Raw genomic sequence first — 20,461 nt, 5'->3', positions numbered from 1 at the left:
GGCGATTGTCCCCTCCTATGAAGCAGCGCTCCGATTGGCAGAAAACAACAAACTCCCAGTGACGTCAGCCGAAAGGCATTTTGGTCCCGTAGTCATTTCAAGAAATAACCAGAGAGGTTCTAACGTTGTAACATAAACCGACTGTGTCTGTCACCAAATGCCAAGAATTATATCGTCTTTTTAAATATTATTTAGGACTTAGTAACTTATTTATATTAATGAACCAGGTTGAACTAGAGCCTAGTGCACCTGAGCTGAATGTTTTTGATTTTTCAGATAAGAACCACGCAAACTGGTTATTGGTGAATTGTATTGCGCATTAGTGCCCCCTGGTGACAAAAATATATAGTTAGATACCACAGACCTAGTAGATCTAGGTCTGTGGGTTAGACATAGATTAGACTAATTCATGACATTATGCTTGCAACTAAACCACACTAGTGGAAGTCCTGCTGGGGAACTCCCATGTCATTATGATATAGCACACCTCATCACACAATGACATTGCCTTCTGTGCCTCATCTGTGCGTGGGGGCAGCCCAAAACAGTGGCCCAAGGGAGTTGTATGGCAGGACGGCACCGTCACACTCAGAACCTCAGTCACTGAAGAGGATAGGGGAGAGCACTGGTTATTTAGGCCTACTTCCACCTCCAAACTGGTGGGTCAAACCGGCAAGGTTTGGGCTACAAGTCTGATGGCCCTAACCGCTTACCGATGACAATGCAATTAGGTCCACTTTGGGAGTAAGTCTGGTGTGTGTGTGTGTGTGTGTGTGTGTGTGTGTGTGTGTGTGTGTGTGTGTGTGTGTGTGTGTGTGTGTGTGTGTGTGTGTGTGTGTGTGTGTGTGTGTCAGGGGTGGAACTTACAAATTTTATCCAGCAGTCGCTGTGGAAGGTAGATTCTAAAATCTACCAATCACTCACGATTTTTACCAGTTCATAATTTAATATTCAACCTCTCCAAACACTGTAAAGCCAAGTAAGACAATTTTCTGATCAATGCTTTTATTTCAGAGGTCATAAATTCAGTTATTGTGATGCCAATAACTCTTTTCATTACCAATTTGCTTAAACTTTTTATGTTGGATGCTGCGTATAATTCAGCATTAACCCGGGCGCTGGTGGGTTGACATATTTCACCTGCCAAAGGCCAAATTCACCCGTCATTGGCAGGTGGACGGGTGCTTATTTCTTGTGATCATGACTACTTTGCAGTTGGGGATCTTAGCAAAAGGTTTTTATTTTATTGTGGATTTGAGGATGCCTGTCTTGGAGTTGGAGGAGTAACAGGAATCAGTCAACACAGGCCTGACAGTACAGAAGGGGAGTAGAGTGGATCTGCCGAGACTCAAACCCAGACCCTCTAGTGCCACACGTGGGGCTATGCCTGCTACATCAAACAGCCAGGCTCATTGGCCTGTCAGCCTGCAAAAGTGATGATCACTCCATCACACTGCCTTCCCATTTGGGAAGAGATACCCTTCACATGTTATGGGTGACATGCCAATGCCATACTGTCTCACTAGCCTACCATACAACTTCTGCCATGTCTCCCACTATGCTTTACTAATAGGGCAACTCACACCAGGGTCACCGATGACCCTGAGGTCCCTCGAATGGCTCACAGAGCTGTGTGTGCTTCTGATGGCCTCATTAAAAGGTCTGGTTCTGGGCTGGGACTCAAATCTGGGCCCTCTGGGCTGGAGTAGCCTACTTCTCAGGTGAGCCAGGCTTCTTGGTATGAGAGTCAGAGTGCACTCAGAACCTTGGTGATGCTCACTCCATCACCCTGCGGAACTGTTATTCGACCTGATGAAGCAGCAGTTCACACCACAGGACAATCAGGAGAAAAGCTGTCGTTGTCAAGGAGCAAAGAACTCGCAGGAAAGTGGAGGTGTTTTCATAGATTTTGTCTTTAAAAGCTTCTTCAGATGCAGACACTCTTTAGTCCATCTGTGGTGTTCATCTAAATTCTGCTATCTGAGTGTGATGAAACAGCAGTTCACACATGACAATGAGGAGAAACGCGGTCACGTTGTCAAGGACCAAAGAACTCGCTGAAAAGTGTCACAGACATTCCAAGATGTTCATGGAAATAACATATCCATCAAATGGGATCATCAACAGCCATATAGGTGTGAGTGTCTATATAAGCTACTTCATTTTGCAGTAGAAGAGTTAAGAAGTCAGGAGACCATGGAATGCATTCCAATATGCAGGCTCCCGTCCTCCACTTGTGCATCTGGCCTCGCGTTTTACTGACGCCCCGCCTCTATGGAGAAAACAATTAAGTTTCCCCACTGTCAGTCTAGCCACAACAACTGTTGGGGGACTGTTCTTCATTCACCACCCCAATTGAAAATGAGAAAATGACTTTAGAAATGTGCTTTTGCAAGCTATTGAATTAATTGTCTGCCACCAGTGACATCATCACGTGTGTGTGTGTGTGTGTGTGTGTGTGTGTGTGTGTGTGTGTGTGTGTGTGTGTGTGTGTGTGTGTCAGGGCTTGACATTAACTTTTTTTCACCCACTGGCCACTGTGGCTAGTGGTTTTCCCAAGTCACTAGCCATTCAGGTATTCCACTAGCCACAGATTGTATATTGTTTTTTTTCTTTATCATGATGGTGTACGTCTAACCTCAGAAGATGAGGTGCTAAAGCAAGATTAGAGTATAGCTTTCTACATGGAAGTATATCAAGCAAATAGAAATGGAGTTACTGAGTTTTTTTCTTGAATTTAATACAAACAGTTGATACACAAGGGGCAAACAATAGAATATAGGCTATGATGCGTATGTCATACCAAGGAATAAGCTGCCCGCCAAATTGGCTAGTGACACTGAAATTATTACTAGCCACAGCCAAGTTTTACCAGCATTTGGCCGGTCGGCAGGTGTCAGTGTCAAGCCCTGGTGTGTGTGTGTGTGTGTGTGTGTGTGTGTGTGTGTGTGTGTGTGTGTGTGTGTGTGTGTGTGTGTGTGCGTGTGTGTGTGTGCGTGTGTGTGCGTGTGTGTGTGTGTGTGTGTGTGTGTGTGTGTGTGTGTGTGTGTGTGTGTGTGTGTGTGCAAGGCATCATGCATAACATGTCCAATGCATGTGACATCATTAAATGTGACCTCACTTCCATAGGCTCTTAAAACTCAGATATTGGCCTTTTGTGGGCTACAAATTCTGCCCCCTTCTTGGTCTTCTTATCAGTAACTGTTAATACCTGAGAGAGAGAGAATGCTGGAGAAGGCCTGGAGAGAGCACTTAGTGGCCTCTTCAAACGGACAGACTTAACTTAACTCTTATGGATATGCTTGCAATTATGAACTCGTTTTCTTTCAGAAAAATAATAATCCCAATAGAACACCCTCTGAACAACTACGTGTGCCAAATGTTTGTTATATAAATTAACTTTATTACAGGCTCTAGGCCCAATAGGCAGTCACACATCATAATATAGGCCTGCATAAAAAAACTATGAAATATAAAATAGGCAGGGAAAGAAAAGGAAGAGAGGAAGAGAAAAAAAAATCAACAAGCAATAATGCCTAAGAATATACACACATATCTGTCATGACAGTCTTAAAAGGCAGCCATACCAATGCTTCCACATATATGATTGATATCGGATAGAGCTGCTTCTGGAGCTTGTGAGAGTCATTATAATACAGTTTTTAGACTTATCCAGATGGCACATGAACTTAAACATTAGGTTCCTCAAGAGACCAGGTAAAGTACAAAGTCCTGAGTCACAAAATAATTTACTAGCACTGCAACTCCTAGACTTTTTCAGAAATATCCTCAGACAGTCATTATATGCCACTTGAAGTTTGCGCAATGTTTCTTTTTTTGTAGCTGACCCATAATGAGGGCATAGGGCTACAGTAGGCACGAAACAAGCTTATTTTCACTTCATCAGAACAGTGGTGAAATTTTCTTTCCAACATGTTTGCTTGGACATACAACATTTGTCTCTGCCTATACATGTCAGCATCATCCTCTAGCTTATCAGTGATGGTGTGCCCAAGATATTTTGTGCTGCTTGACACACATATAGGTTGTCCTGACAGGTAAAACATTGGAAAGGGCACTTTATTGTCCTCCTTGGCTCTACATATCAACACAACACTCTTTTTTGCATTATACTGTGCATCAAACTCAACCCCATACTCAGCACACATTCAAGAGCTGCTGGAATCCAACAGTGCTGGGGGACATGATGGCTAGATCATCAGCAGACATCAAATGGTTTAAAACATTGTTTTAAACAACCTGTCTTACACATCCCCAGTTGTTTGGAGAGGTTGTCCATGTATAGGTTAAACAGGGCTGGAGATAAAAGCCCCCCTTGTCTTACACCATTGCCTACACTGAACGGGGCAGAGAGGCTGTTTCCCCATTTCACCTGCATATGTTGTTTAGCATACCAGTAACCAGAGATGTGGACTTGTGACTTGGACTGACTTGTGACTTGAGTCACAAATGACTCGACTTGAGACTTGACTTGCCAATATTAGGAATGACTTGTGACTTGACTCGACTTGTACGCTATTGACTTGAGACTTGACTTGACTTGACAGTTTTAGCTTGCAATGACTTGCAATAGCATTCCAAGTCATCTGATTTTTTTTTATTTAAAAAAAAAAAAATGCATTTGTGTGTGAAAAAAATGCATGAAAGAAAGACAGAAAAACTTAACAATTTATCCTTAAACAGTACCAGTAGGCCTACTATTTTATTCTAGAACCCCTTACGAAAAGCGTCCATGGTTTCACTGTAAACATGGTTTTACTGTAGTAACCATGGTCTCTCTATAGTACTCTGAACCATCCATAGTATCACACATGTTTGCAGCTGTTTGCAGCTGTTATGGAGTTGGTGGTTAGGGAGTTGGCAGAGTTGCAGGTTTGAATCCCATCCTTAGGCCTACCTCTCCCTACACCTCCATCCATGACTGAAGTGCCCTTGAGCAAGGCACCTAACCCCACATTGCTCCAAGGATTGTCACCAATATATGCGTTGGATAAAAGAAGCGGCAACTAAGTGTAATTTCATGAATAATTATGAACCGTGGTAAAACCGTGGTTAGTTTTCACCGTAAAACCATGGTTCATTTTATAGTTAAACCTAGTCAAACCAAAAAACAAGCCCAACCATGCTCAACAAAGCATGAAATCGTGGTATACCATGGTCGATTTTCGTAAGGGACATTACTGGTAAAGGGGGACACGAGGTAATGAATTTATAACCAAAAGTAATTGTCAATATTGCACATAGAATACAAGGTGACTTGTTAAGGACTTGCAAAAAATAAGACTTGGACTTGGACTTGACTTGGGTTTGGCACGACTTGGACTTGGACTTGACTTGGTCAAATGTGTCTTAACTTGTGACTTGACTCGGACTTGATTGGAGGGACTTGAGACTTACTTGCAACTTGCAAATTAGTGATTAGCTTATGGTGATTCACTCTGTCAAATGCCTTGAAAGCATCAACAAACCCCAGAAATATTATTATTATTATTCATTATTATTAAAATAAAAATAATAATAATAATATATATATATATATATATATATATATATATATATATATATATATATATATAAATATATATATATATATATATAAAATCGGTACAGATGCATAGTGTCTGACCTCTTAGCATTTTGCAAATTATGAGGAAAAAAAAGAGTTGGTGCAGGGAAGATGTATGGAAGTTAGCAACTCACCTCACTTTCACTTGTGGGGCATCTTGTGGCCAGGGGGGTAAGAAGGCAGGGGGATACAGAGTGTTCCTTTGAGTTCGGCCACCCAGTCCATGTACTCTGGGTCTGCATGGGGAAAACAGTCCTCTTGGTTTGTATGCATTTTTACATTGTATGTTGCAACATTATTTCACAAACTCAAACAGTTGCTGTCTTTTGAGGCCCACATTTGTAAACATGCAATCATGTAAAATGATGTGCATTATGTGCATTTCACCATTTAGAAAGAGGTAGGTAGGCTACATGTTGGGTATGCATTGTGAACTTTATCTTTGAGATTGACTTATATTATTATATAAATATTGTCCAGTGTACTAGAGATGTAACAGAAAGGTGTCTGCCAAATTCATCAAACTGTAACAGTGTACCAACTTTCTCCCTTCTCCTTGAATGATGCCATTTCATTCGGACATTTCAATTCACATGTGACACGGAAGTGTCTCAATGTGGAATAGGCGTAATCACCTTGTAGAGAGTAGAGTAGAGTAGAGTAGAGTAGAGTATCATTTATTAATCCCGCGGGAAATTAAAGGGACACTGTGCAGGAAATGATCAAAAAATGTACTGCAACTATGCTGCTCATTGAAACTGGGCTGCCTATTGCCAAATTTGATCTTTACATGAAAGTTTTCTAAGTAATAAAGAAATATTTTCTAGTATTTTCCAAGTACAGTAAGTTTTGCAGCTAAAAATGTCTATTTATGGAAATTCAAAATGGCGGACCATGGAGAAGATACCCCTTTTCATGTATGAAAAGTGCAATTTTTCCAGTCATAATGAATAGGCCTTAGAATTTGATGCTGGTGGTAAGTATTCATGGAAGAGGTCACATTAGTGAATGGGCAGCATGAATTCTGGAAATAAACAACTAAAAATCTCACACAGTGTCCCTTTAATATAAACCAACAGTGCCAACGTGATAGATACGATACAGACGCGAATCAATGTAAATTGCATCATACTCTTTGTAGTGCATTGTGTTCAAGCGCTGGCATTTCCATATGGCGATGATGGACCCTATCAAGACACTCTCCACCGTTAAGGAATAGAATGCTTTTGATTTTGATATTTTTTTTAAACAAAAGTATAAGCCACTGCCCAGATTTATAATGGAGACGAGGAAGAAAGAAAAAAGTTTGTTTACTTGATTATTTTATAATCTCTCCCTGTCTCAACATGCTCCTCTCCTACTGCACTGGTCTCACACTCTTATCAGTGTCCAGTGTTTTAATGGACACTCCTATCAGTGACTTAAGGCATCGGGTGAATGGCCAGCTTTGCCTCAAGTGATTGGCCCCTGTGGTGTTTTGTACGGCTGTAAATTAAACATTTGTTGGGAATTTATGTAGGCTGTATTCCGGATGTGAAAGTGAAGTGAAAGCCGTGAAAGAAAGCCCATTGGGAAACTCCAACTCCAGCACTCCACAGCACACAAGTGAACACTGCACACTGCACACAACGAAATTGCATTTATGCCTCACGCAAGGGGGCAGCCCTCAGTGGCGCCCCATGGGGAGCAGTGCGGTGGGACGGTACCATGCTCAGGGTACCTCAGTCATGGAGGAGGATGGGGGAGAGCACTGGTTGATTACTCCCCCCACCAACCTGGCGGGTCGGGAGTCGAACCGGCAACCTCTGGGATGCAAGTCTGACGCCCTAACCGCTCACCCATGACTGCCCTAAATGACTACCCATGTTAACGGCTGCGAATATTACATGTTAGAATTAATGACGAGACTTTCACTGGAATAATCTGCATCTCCAACTGCTGCCCGCAGGCAAACGGTAGGTCAGGTTATAGCCTAATCTAGCTCCACCCACCAGCGGCCAAAATGATTTTTGCCTGTGAGTGGGTCTAGCCTCGGACAATGCCCCAGGCCCTGAAACTGCAGACCAATCATCATGCAGGACCTGGTATATAGGCATAGATACTGTTTGAAAAACACCGGATTGTTCCCATCAACAATCTTCCAATGTCTCATTGATCGGGGCCAGACTAAATATTCACATTTAATCTCACATTTAGTCTGGCTTGCCAGGCTAAGGTCAGGCAGACTTTCTAATGCCCTGAATCCATAAGATGCTAAATACTGTAGCCTAGTGCTGTTATATGGAGTTGGTGTTTATACATATTTAAGGGATTGAGAATTTGTGATCTTATTGATTTGCTAATTTATTCATGGAAACTCTGTGGTGTGTGTGTGTGTGTGTGTGTGTGTGTGTGTGTGTGTGTGTGTGTGTGTGTGTGTGTGTGTGTGTGTGTGTGTGTGTGTGCATTAGCTCAGTGGTTCTTAACCTTTTTTTCTTAGAGCACCCCCTTACTTGTGCCGAAGACAAGCTGCGCACCCCCAACACAAACTTCTACATGTGTATAGGCACTAAAAATGATAAATGAGTAATGAATTACAATAATTCTCGCTTGAGACATGATTCAATACCTGAATGACTTTAAATGGGAACCAAAACTTGTTTAATTTGGACTGAATTTGGCCCTATTAGGCCCATAATGTTTGCAAGTATAATTTTGGTCACAACCTCTACACAAACAAAATTCTGTGCACCCACTGATCTCTGACCCACCCCAGGTTAAGAACAACTGCATTAGCTGATGCCCAACTGGTTAAACAGTAAGACATAGTCTATGTGACATGATTGTTGCATTAAATAGCCGACTCATTCCTGATAGCTGAATTAGGCCTATAGGTTATGTAGCCTAATTGTTAGTCTAATTATAGGGTCTAATAGTAATAGTAGTAACAGCAACAACACAATAACAACAGCATAGAAGAATAGTAGCCTAGGCCTATAGGCTAGGCCTAATGTATTGTTATTATTATCATTATGAATACTACTACTACTATAATAATAATAATAATAATAATAATAATAATAATAATAATAATAATAATAATAATAATTAGTCTATATATAGGCCTAAATAATTATCGGCCCCACACACTGCATATAAGGCCAATGGATTTCGGATCATCTAGTAGGCCTACTGGATAGGCTACTGTGACGCCATCGCGAAATTATTTTCAAAAATGATGCCGCCATGGAAACAAGTTAACATTCCACTTTGCACACACTTCTTGGACAGCGATTTTGGAAAGCGTTTCATTTGCGATAGCGACACTGATTCAGAGATATATATCTTTTAAGACATCTGTTTGACTGAAAGGTGAGTAGATATCTTAAAGTAATCAATTTGAAATGCGAACAAAGCTCGTTCTCTCAATGTGTAGGTCTATAGGCCATCGTTTTCACGACGTTCAAAACTAAAATTAGCTGAAAGTTGAAATGGTAACGCGGGAAATGCGGGCTGGGCAGTAACACCGTCCGCTTAATTTCTTTCAACAGGTAGGCTACCTGTTACCTTTGTGGTGGTCGGCGACCGTGACCAAAACAGTTAACTACCGCTTGATTGGAAAGGGTTCGCTCTGCTGGGGCTCAGCGAAAACGAGTGAAAGACGTGAGGAAACGAACCCAAAGGGATGGTGTAAAACACCTTCATCGGTAACTGTGCGCAATGGACCCCTCCACGGCACACTCTCTTAAAGTGAGGAGAGGCCTTGGACCTGCGTTTCAGAGGAAACGGATACATGCCCAAGAAGGACAAGGGCCACCAGCGGAGAGCCACAACGGCCAGGGTCAAGGCGACGCCTCCCGCTTATGTCCCACGCTGTGTCCAACCATCCAACGTCAGGAGATGGCCGCATTCCTCAGACTATTTGGTGAGGAAATCATCACATTTGTTTGACTGTTTTTTTTCTTTTCTTTTTCTTGTTATTAAATATTTGGATATTTCTTTGCCAGATGATGATCTTATTCAGCATTTCCTGTGGATGGATCCTTGTTGTAAAATCACAGACAAGGTAATAATAACTGATATTGAACTGACCTAAAGTAAATTCAGCCAGTAGGGTAAGCATATTGTAGCCTACTTAATAGTTTCATAACAATAAAAGTTTCACATGTGTCCAAAACCACAAGAATATTACATCTTAAAGTCAAGTTGTCTTTCCCCTTCTGTGCAGTATTTGCTGGCAATGACATTTGTCTACTTCAAAAGGGCCTGTTTCAGCATAGTTGAACACAACAGGGCAAACTTTTTCATAGCACTGTAAGTACACACACATCCATTGATTCATACTGCTTTGTGAAGGCAAATGCCGCATCTATAACTAAACAGACATGACAACTGAGAAATGTCCAACTACTCAGTGAAATATTTGAGATGACTGTCAATGTCTTATTTAAATGTTTTTAGTTAATCTGCACAGTTACTGAGAAATGTACTACTGCTCAGTGAAATATTCTGTATGTATGGCAGTGCTGATGCTTTTCTATTGTACTTTCATAATCTGTTTGTTTGACTTGTTTTGTTCTGTTTTATTTGAATTAAATATGCTATACAAATAAAAAACGACTTGACTTCATAAATCTTCAAAACTGTGCTGAAATAAGAGCACAGGGAGAATAAAATGTGATGTCCTAGCACTCACCAGAGATTTGTGCTCTGCAGTTACCTGGCCAACACCATGGAGGAGGATGACGAGGAGGGCAAGTATGAGATCTTACCCTGGGCGCTGGGCAAGAACTGGACGAAGCAGGAAGAGGACGCTTTCCTGAAGCAGAGGGACAGGCTGTGGGCTCGCATGGACTACAGGGCTGCCGTCAGTCGCCGCTATTGTGAAGAGGTGATGAACATGGTGCCGTCCCACTTCATCTGGCAGCGTGTGCGTGCGAAGCACCACAGCGGGGCCCAGCGTGTCTACCCTGACCAATACCAGGTGTACATCCCCCGTGGACCCACGGCCAGTCCCCCCAAACCCTGCTCCCTCTGCGCTGAATATGCCATCCTCAACGCCTCCTCATCATCATCCTCCTCGTCCCCCTGCTGCCTGTCCTCCAATGACTGCTCCTCGGCCACCTCCACCGCCTCCTCTCTGACGACTGCCGGCAAGACCAGGAGCTCGTCCCGGCTCAGCAGGCCGCAGGCCTCCATTTGCTGCTCCCAGGAGCCCGCAGGGGGAGCCATGGCACGCGAGGGAGAGCATGATCACACCATGGACTTGATTGGTGAGGAATTCATATTTCTTTGAATAACATTTCAATGTATGCTCTGATACAAATTTGGTCGTGCAAAATATTTCACGTTGCCATTTCAGGTCCCTATATTTATTAATATTTGCTTGTATTTATTCGTTTAGTAAATTCATCTTTTTGTAACAAAAACTATTGAAATATTCTTTATTTTACACTTGAGCTTAGTTTTTCAACCAGGTAATGGGATAAAAATAAGCACAGTTTAAGTATTAAGTTTTCAATGCATACATTCCAAGTATCTTATTTATTAATTATTATTTATTTTTATAATTCATTATATAATTATTGTTGTTACTTGCTTATTATATATTATATCGTTTTTTTGTGACCCCAAACATTTCAGTAGGCCTACAAGAGCCACCAGCGGAGAGCCACAACGGCCAGGGTCAAGGCGACGCCTCCCGCTTATGTCCCACGCTGTGTCCAACCATCCAAAGTCAGGAGATGGCTGCCTTCCTCAGACTATTTGGTGAGGAAATCATCACATTATTGTTTGACTGTTGATGAGTTGAGTTGTTTTTTCTTGTTATTAAATATTTGGATATTTCTTTGCCAGAGGATGATCTTATTCAGCATTTCTTGTGGATGGATCCTTGCTGTAAAATCACAGACAAGGTAATAACTGATATTGAACTTACCTAAAGTAAATTCAGTCAGTAAGCATATTGTACTTAAATCACACAAAAGTTTCACATTTGTCCAAAACCACAAGAATAATATTTCTTATTGTCATGTTGTCTTTCCCCTTCTGTGCAGTATTTGCTGGCAATGACATTTGTCTACTTCAAAAGGGCCTGTTTCAGCATAGTTGAACACAACAGGGCAAACTTTTTCATAGCACTGTAAGTACACACATCCATTGATTCATACTGCTTTGTGAAGGCAAATGCCGTATCTATAACTAAACAGACATGACAACTGAGAAATGTCCAACTGCTCAGTGAAATATTTGAGATGACTGTCAATGTCTTATTTAAATGTTTTTAGTTAATCTGCACAGTTACTGAGAAATGTCCTACTGCTCAGTGAAATATTCTGTATGTATGGCAGTGCTGATGCTTTTCTATTGTACTTTCATAATCTGTTTGTTTGACTTGTTTTGTTTGGTTTTATTTGAATTAAATGTGCTATACAAATAAAAAATGACTTCATAAATCTTCAAAACTGTGCTGAAATAAGAGCACAGAGAGACTAAAATGCGGTGTCCTAGCACTCACCAGAGATTTGTGCTCTGCAGTTACCTGGCCAACACCATGGAGGAGGATGACGAGGAGGGCATGTATGAGATCTTACCCTGGGCGCTGGGCAAGAACTGGACGAAGCAGGAAATGGACGCTTTCCTGAAGCAGAGGGACAGGCTGTGGGCTCGCATGGACTACAGGGCTGCCGTCAGTCGCCGCTATTGTGAAGAGGTGATGAACATGGTGCCGTCCCACTTCATCTGGCAGCGTGTGCGTGCGAAGCACCACAGCGGGGCCCAGCGTGTCTACCCTGACCAATACAAGGTGTACATCCCCCGCGGACCCACGGCCAGTCCCCCCAAACCCTGCTCCCTCTGCGCTGAATATGCCGTCCTCAACGCCTCCTCATCATCATCCTCCTCGTCCCCCTGCTGCCTGTCCTCCAATGACTGCTCCTCGGCCACCTCCACCGCCTCCTCTCTGGCGACTGCCGGCAAGACCGGGAGATCGTCCCGGCTCAGCAGGCCGCAGGCCTCCATTTGCTGCTCCCAGGAGCCCGCAGGGGGAGCCATGGCACGCGAGGGAGAGCATGATCACACCATGGACTTGATTGGTGAGGAATTCATATTTCTTTGAATAACATTTCAATGTATGCTCTGATACAAATTTAGTCGCGCAAAATATTTCACTTTGCCATTTCAGGTCCCTATATTTGTTATTAGGGGTGTAAATCACAGCCTCCATGACGATACTATACTGTAGTACCAAAGATTCTCTATTCTAAGCATTCTCTATTCTATGCATTTAAACCGTCTCTGGTAGTACTATACTAGGCCTATGTATTATTCGATGCGATACAATTCGATTACCGGTATTTTCGATACTTGAGAATGCCCCAAGATACGATATGATACGATTCGATTACATTTTTCTTCCCAATTACTTTTCCACTTCTATTAAGTTATTGGGCAGGGGCCAGCGATTCCATTATTTTCGATACGAATGCCCCACGATTCAATGCGATTCGATTCAGTCATCAGACTGTATCGCGATATGTCGATACATTTCAATATTATTTACATCCCTATCTATTATTTGCTTGTATTTATTTGTTTAGTAAATATATCTTTTTGTAACGAAAACTATTGAAATATTCTTTGTTTTACACTTGAGCTTAGTTTTTCAACCAGGTAATTGGATAAAATAAGCACGGTTTAAAGCGATGGTTCGGAGTAGAATCACCCTAATGCCATTTGAACCGTGACACCCATCCACCTTTACACCCGAAGTGTTTTCTGCCGCAAGCTTACATCAACAGAGTTACCGTGTTATTCGATGTTTATTCCGGATAGCTTGACTCAAGCGCATATGGATACTGGGCACCATCTCCAAACTTTCCCCACAAAAATAACATGTCATGACACCAAACTTCTACAGTATAACAAATGTGGTTTGTCACAAAAAGATGAATTTGAAACTTTGTACATAGTCCAGGAGTTTATTAGTAACAACACACGAGACGATTAGCTTTTCTGCTGCTAAACATCCGTCGACGTCACTTCCTCCAGCTGGGACTGTCCACTTATTGTAAGGTTTGTGTTTTAGTCCACAGCCAGGATATATGCACGAGTGTGGCATCGTCTTCTATTTATTAAACGTGGTAAAATTTAAATCCGAAGTGGTTAATTTCTAGTTGTAGCGCAAGCTGTCTTTTTGTTTCCATCAACAAAGTCCCAGCTGGAGGAAGTGACGTCGACGGATGTTTAGCAGCAGAAAAGCTAATCGTCTCGTGTGTTGTTACTAATAAACTCCTGGACTATGTACAAAGTTTCAAATTCATCTTTTTGTGAGTACAAACCACATTTGTTATACTGTAGAAGTTTGGTGTCATGACATGTTATTTTTGTGGGGAAAGTTTGGAGACGGTGCCCAGTATCCATATGCGCTTGAGTCAAGCTATCCGGAATAAACATCGAATAACACGGCAACTCTGTTGATGTAAGCCTGCGGCAGAAAACACTTCGGGTGTAAAGGTGGATGGGTGTCACGGTTCAAATGGCATTAGGGTGATTCTACTCCGAACCATCGCTTTAAGTATTACGTTTTCAAAATCAAAAAGTATGCATTCCAAGTATCTAATTTATTATGTATTATTTATTATTATAATTCATTATATAATTATTGTTGTTACTTGTTTATTATATATTATATCGTTTTTGTGACCCCAAACATTTCAAACTCAGTGCCTTGTTTGACTGTCAAGAATTCTGAGTGTGGGGTTCAACGTTCTCTCACCATCCGCTTGGTTTGGTGAGGGTCATCTGTGTGCAGTGGAAAATGTGTGAATCTCTTGGCAATGTTACATAGTGTGTGGGCTCTGTTAACATCTGCATAGACATACTACCATCCCCAATAATGAAGAGGCTGATGATAAAGCCAAATCCTGTGTGCTTTTGGAAGTTGTTTGTTGTTCTGAAATACGTCTGGTTTGATGCAATAAATACTGTGTGAAACTCTTTCCCGTTCCCACAATGTGTTGGAAAAGTCCTAACTTCATTGTGTTTAATTTGGAACGTGATTACAGACATTGTTACAAGTACATTGCATTTAACCAAGTTCGCTAAAAATTAGCTAACGTTAGTATTAGCCACTTAGTCTAAATAGTCTGTTTGTCATTACAGATCTTCCCGAGCTGGAGAGACAGTTGAGACAGGAGAGAGAGGAGGTGAAGAAGGAGAAGAGGGAGGAGAAAACCATGGCCAACCACGAGAGGCTGATGGTTGAGCTCAAGAGCCAGACTCAGACGCTGCTGGCGGTGAGACATATTTTCGTTATCTTTTCTTAGGCTGTGACAATTTATGTCAATATTCTGTATGTGTACAGCAGCATGCAGAAGATATGGTAAATATGCAAACATGTCTCACATTACCGTGTATGTGCTCTCTTCTTCAGGGTACTGCACATGTGGCTCAGAACAAAGCTCAGAACAAGGCAGAGAAAGATAAGAAGAAGAAGAACTCTGGATTCTGGAGCCGCTTCCTTCGTTCCTGCCTGTGCTGCATTACAGTGTCAGAGGAGGACAATTGACAGTTTATTGCATAATCAAGGAGGACATTATTTGGACTTATTATTTGGATTAAATCATGGACATTATTTGAAATATATAACCTTGAAATTTACTTTGAAATTTATATTACCACCCACACATTCATCAAGTTATATTTCTAATTTTATTTGAATTACTGAATAGAACAATTAACAGAGCAATTAGAATTATTTTGCCAGAAGTTCAAAAGTTAGTTATAGTGGAGTCGGTTACGGGAGCAAAAGGGCATTAGCCTACCGTTAGGGAGCTGACAAAAGCGTGAAACTTTGCACAATGCTTCCTCAGGACCTCCTAAATGATGCCTAGGAACCCAACTGAAATATTACATTTTCATATCAATCAAGTGAATAATCCATATACAGTACATATACAGTGCCAATGACAGTTTGGGTGATCTACCTCAATGAGGCCATTACAAAGCAAAATGTATGATAATTTGTGTTCAGATATGTATTTCTGTGAAGTCCTTGATTGCAACATTGAGTGATAGGGCCTTCTATGATTCAGAAATTATCAATATATAACCTAGACCACAGGTTGGCTACCTAACCACTTGATTCATAATTGATTGCCCATACTTTTTCATGAGTGGGTGTGGTCTTTTGGTTGTGGTCTTTAACAACTTAAAACAAGAGCATATGAAAATATGGTAACACTTTATTTTAGGGATACATCTATTAGCACTAATACATACAATGTGCCTGTATAAGTAACTTGTGAGGCATGTACAAAGCAAAATCAAACATTTGTTAGGCATGTATTCGCAAATGTCTTGTTCATGCACAATAAGGGATTTATTACCAATTTAACCTTAGTAAGGACCTAGTAGGCCTTAGCAGTTGCTTAGTACATGCCTTACAAGTTACTTATGCAGGCATTAACATTGTATGTATTAGTGCTAATAGATGTATCCCTAAAATAAAGTGTTACCGAAGATCTCATAGGCTTTGGAGGCATCAGATGTTTAGAAATCAATCTTCTTCAAGCCATTGGTAAACATACCAGGTGATACAAATATTAGGAAAGAAGAAATGAACCACTTTTATGGTATGCACCAAATAGGCTATAGTAAATAAGCAATATTCATAAGCTGAAATGCATGGAATTTGCATGTGAAGAAAATGAATGATGATGCCATATAAGAATTGCATATAGAATTGTGTTTCACGTGTTTGTCATTTGGGCAAGGGTAGCAATGACCTGCAGTACATATTGTCCATGAGCTGTCAGCTTTTTTTTACCAATTGAAGTACTCCGTGATTACTGAGCTAGCTGTAATACAACTTGCGACACAAGTACTGTATTATGTGAGGGCTTGTTTCCAAATTCAAGGAAAAATACAGTTTGCATCTGGCTACTTACTGTACATATTTAGAATCCATTAATTTAATTTGAACTGAATACAGTGTATACCATATTGAGTGATCTGTAATGCAGGGGTGGGCGATTATTTTGGCTCAAGGTCCACATAGTGTGTAGAATGCTGATTGAAGATCGAAGTGTACACTGACATAACTTGTAAGCTTTGACATACGTACCTGTACATTATAAGTCATTATAGATTATAATGTATTTAGACATGGTCCTTGCACTTGATTAATAGCAACACCTTGCTTTAGTTAGCCATTTTAAGACTGTTGATTGACCGTGTGAATTTGGTCTTTCATGTTAAGGCTCTGTATGAAATGGCTCAGCGGGCCCCGTGTGCCCCCAGGCCTGAGTTTGCCAACCTCTGCAGTTATGTCATTGTGATGACAAGATCTCATCCCAGCACCTGCACCCACTACTGCCCACCCCCTATACAACACCACCCACCCCTCCACCCCCCCCCCATTCCCATCTCCCTGTGTCTATTTTAGCATGTGTAAAGTAAGTCAAAAACTTGCTGGGCCACACAGACTTGTGAAAAGGCACACAGGCACACACACACACACACTCAAAAAAACTTTTTTCTGACAAAATGTCTTAATATATACAAAGCAGCACAATACAGTACAGATTTTAGTTAATGAATGTGATTGACATGATGGGTTGGTGACGTGCATAGGGTGGGTCACGTGGTGATTTAAGTTTTGTATATCACCTGGGCTGCTTGGGAATGGTGGTGGTAGTAGTGAGTGTTTGGGGGGGAAGCCTAAATTTTGTTGACCGCTTCTTGTATACAACTACAAAGCTGGCTTTATCAAGAATCGCTTTTAACCACGCTACTCTGCGCATTTTAAGTCTCGTTTGCACCGCACACTTTTCACTCCTTTGCACGTTTGCACACAGACTTCGCTTTGAATGTTCTGGATTTTAATGGTCATGTATGAAGCACTGTGAACCTTTTACCTCGAAGATATAAACTTGAATAAACTGAAGCAAACGAAGACGTGGATCTACTTGAAGCTTTTTTGTACAACAGCGTGTCGGGCAAACCTTTTCCCTCAGCTACTTGGCGACTAAATATTTGTTGATACATCGCCACAACAGGAGAGTTGTATATATTTCCAGTATTCCTTTTTATCAAGGTTAAATTCTTGTTTAATGTCACTAAATGATTTAATCCTATTATCGCCAAACATATACTCCACTACATTAATACTGCATTTCGACCATGTTTACAATTTTTCATATATATTTTTTTTTTAACCAACTAACAGTTTCTTGTTGAACCAAATGGAAGCTTTGGTTGACAGAAAAGGACAACTATTAATAAGTTTGTAAGACCTTGCCCATGTTTCTTGTACAAAGGTCAAGACTGGATCATCATGGGGAGTCCTTCTAGGCTTCTAATGTACTTGGGGCCTCAAGCCCTTCTTCTATGTTCACCCATGAAGGCCTCTCATCTGGGAAAGTGTAAAATTTGCTTAGAATAATTCAGATGAAGAGGGCGCATATCCTGCCGATGGATAAGGCAGGGGGGCGAGAGCCTACCCCCCTTCACAGGACGGGGACCAACTGGTGACGGTGGCTTAAGGTGGTGGCATCCACAGCAGAGTAACGAGAGGACCATCGACCTAGGACTGTGATGATTAGAGCGGACGCTCTCAGCATCTTCGTGGTAGCAAGGCTGAAGAGAAGATGCCGAACTGCGTCGAAAGCAGGGACACCTTACAGAACCTCCTCATGGGACGAGGACCGGCCAGCGATGGAGGCTGAAGTGGAGGCGGTGGGGGCGTCGACACCAGCGTACTCTAGTCAGCAGGACAGCAGAGATAGACAGAGGGTTTACAAATGAGCGGGCAGGCATCCTATTGGCTCCAGAGCCGTAGCTTAATATACAGCTCTGCTGGGGCTGTTGCAGTGCTGACCTCTTGTGTCAGGAGGAGGCACTGCAGTCTCCTTTGTTTTGTTTTGTTGTATGGGTTCCTCATGAAAATTTGCAGACTACTGGGTTACAACTTACTTGACCTCGGCATCGTACGCATGCCATGATACAGTCATGGATGACTTATAAACATTATGTCATACATGTTTATGGTCATGAAAAGTTGACATTGTTTGGCCTGTCTTTACCAAAACTGAATGTCACTCAATGATTACCATCATACAATTTTGACATAATGTTTATGCCAGGTCCATAAATGTGTTATGATGACACTGTTATTGCACCGTCATGTCATATGTATGATATCAGAGTCAATAAAGTGTTACCGACTACTGAACTACCCAGCTGGTTGCCTGCTCAGCCCAGGACGATGTGAAGTTTAGATTAATATAAGCCACCACTGTCACACATGAGAAGAATGCATTTGGGTGAAGAAAATGTAAGCCTCAAGAACGTGGTTTAAGGTAGCCTATTGTTGTTTGAGAGAACAATAACTTAGCATCAATGTGGCGCCTTTTAGTCTTTTATAGTAAACCATATTGTGTTGTAAACCATAACACCAAATTTTTGCCATGGCCTTGATGTTGTAAGCCTGTGACAAAATCTTTTTTTTTTTTTAAGTCAGTATAGTGTTTAGGCTACTGTAAGGTTAGTAATTTAGCTTCAAGTATTAACAGTATCTATGCATACTGTATATGTCTGACAGTGGTTTGAAAATGTTTTCTATCTTTCCACATGGTGAGGTTGTGAAAGTTATAAATCTCACCTGAATCAAAAAAGGAAGACTTGGTGGGTTCTTTCCCTATGATGCTTTTCTGTAAAAGAAAATGGGCATTTATTTAATATGGTTTATTGTACTGCATGGCTGGAATGCTCATAAGGCAGGGATGTCAAATAAGGCCTTGGGGCCAAATTTGGCCCGCAGAGTGATTTTATTTGGCCCGTGAGATCATTTCAACTGTGTATTACAGTTGGCCCACATACACCATAAATATACAGGCCTAGCGTAATAAGACTTGAACGTGACATTTTGCGTGTCACAGGCCAGTGAAACAGCTCACACCCATATGTAACATACAGGTTGCATTTCAATATGCAACCTTGCGTGCTCCACTTGTGCTTGTGGCCTCACGTTTTGCTGATTCTCTGCCTCCGTGGAGAAAACAATTAAGTTTCCCCGCTGTCAGCTTAGCCACAACCATTTTTGGAGGACTATTCTTCATTCACCATCCAGTTTGCAAATGAGAAAATTACTTAACAATTGAGCTTTTGCGAGATATTGAAATATAATGCTGTTGTCAGTGATGTCATCACAACATATGACTTCCTGGTACGAGGGCACAAGCACAAGTGGAGGAGGCAAGTTCACATATTGGAATGCACTCAGTAGTAGGTGCAGGCACACTTGATTTATGATGGCAATCTGTTTGTGAAATTTAAATGCGAGTATTTCATGTGTGTATGCACAATTGTTTAAAATGAATACAGAGTTTGGCCCACGATCAGGTTGCAGATTTAGATTTTGGCCCTCTGCCATAAGGCATGGCATTTGCCTAGTGGAGTGTTGATGATTTTGGCCTCCTCCCTCCCTCATAACAGTGGTATCAGTTGTCATGTTGCTACCGCTGATCTCTCCGAGTCAGATTTAAATTTTAGCTGTTGTGGTCAAAATAGCCCATAGATGACTAAAACGTCACAGGCTTAATTGTCTCTCTCTGACCGCCTGACCGACTGGTTTTGGCTAAAAATGCCCGGCCTGATTTTTCATCTCAGTCCAGCCCTATTTACTGTGATAGTGTTTCATAAAAGCTGTTATTTAAATTGTGATAATTTAAGTCAGCAAACTTTCAGGTTCCTACAAAACCATATAAGAAATACTTCAGAACTGAGCAAGTATGTTTTGCTGTGTCTTCTCGTGGTGTGGCAATGTCGAAATGAAAGCTATAAGCATTTCTCATGTAAAATGACACAAAACGAAAGAAAGCTATAAGAATGAGC

At 41.4% G+C, this 20,461-nt stretch overlaps 1 pseudogene; it reads left to right on the top strand.

Moving 5' to 3' along the window:
* Positions 1-7,625: 7,625 nt before the first annotated feature.
* On the top strand, positions 7,626-15,205 carry LOC134448089 (uncharacterized; annotated as a pseudogene).
* Positions 15,206-20,461: the final 5,256 nt, after the last annotated feature.

This window comes from Engraulis encrasicolus, chromosome 4 (genome assembly GCF_034702125.1).
Source record: "Engraulis encrasicolus isolate BLACKSEA-1 chromosome 4, IST_EnEncr_1.0, whole genome shotgun sequence".
NCBI lineage: Eukaryota > Metazoa > Chordata > Actinopteri > Clupeiformes > Engraulidae > Engraulis > Engraulis encrasicolus.
This window is presented reverse-complemented; position numbering and strand designations above follow the sequence as displayed.